General features: G+C 36.6%; 1 non-coding gene across 1 annotated transcript; it reads left to right on the top strand.

Moving 5' to 3' along the window:
* Positions 1-246: 246 nt before the first annotated feature.
* LOC112608852 lies at positions 247-351 on the top strand. The gene has a single exon (XR_003116126.1). It is a non-coding gene; the product is annotated as a U6 spliceosomal RNA (small nuclear RNA).
* The last annotated feature ends 580 nt before the right edge of the window (positions 352-931 follow it).

The raw sequence follows: 931 nt of genomic DNA on the forward strand, positions 1-931 counted from the left end.
CGTAGGGTCAAGTAAATGACTTTGTAACTTTATTTCATCCTTTCCATTTACATAGGGCATACCCCAAGTACCAAATGGCATCCTCTAGAGGTTATTTCAACTTCCAAAAGTTCTGTAATGGGAGCTTTTAGCTCCTACGCTCAGGCCGGCTCCCACACCATGGAGTGTACTTTCAGTTTCAATAAAACCCTTCTTTGTTTATGCGTTTTGTCCAATTCTTTGTTCAACACGCCAAGAATCCGGACACCTTACACCATTAACACATATACTAAAATTGGAATGATACAGAGAAGATTAACATGCTCCTTGCACAAGGATAACATGCAAATTTGTGAAGTGTTTCATTTTAAAAAATTATATTTTTTTTAAAAAAGGAAGAAGAAAATGAAGAAAAACTAATAAAAATAAAAACAAAGATAAAAATATTCCTGGCTACACACAAAAGATTTGGCTATGAAAATGTTCATTGCAGCCCTATAATACACACTTGTAGACACAATTTTTATTATTATAGTGAGGTAACTGTAATATAGCTTAGTAACCAAAGCTCCTTCTGAGTAGGGTGGTTAGAGGAGATTCTATTTTTATTCTCTCTCTATTGTTTTTCTCCCTTAATTTCTACTGTGGACATGTGCTGTTACAGTAAGAGAATAATCCAAATAAGGCATTTAAAGAAGGGATAAATTCCTCACCCCAGAGGTAGTTTGTCACTGGTTGGCTGTGAGTGATGAGGCAGCAAAGATGCCATCAATAGATGGGAATAGGGATCTCAATATATTTGTGTCCTGAAGCATTCTCTGCTAAGTGTTTCATGATTGGTACAGATGGTAAGTGGTACAGGAGATTAGAATCTCTCTCTGGATGGGCTCAGGGTTGGGGTGAGCCTTGTGGACCAGGAAAAAGAACTACATTTTCTTTTTTTCTTTTTCCT

The sequence above is a fragment of the Theropithecus gelada genome, chromosome 15, assembly GCF_003255815.1.
Source record: "Theropithecus gelada isolate Dixy chromosome 15, Tgel_1.0, whole genome shotgun sequence".
Classification (NCBI taxonomy): Eukaryota; Metazoa; Chordata; class Mammalia; order Primates; family Cercopithecidae; genus Theropithecus; species Theropithecus gelada.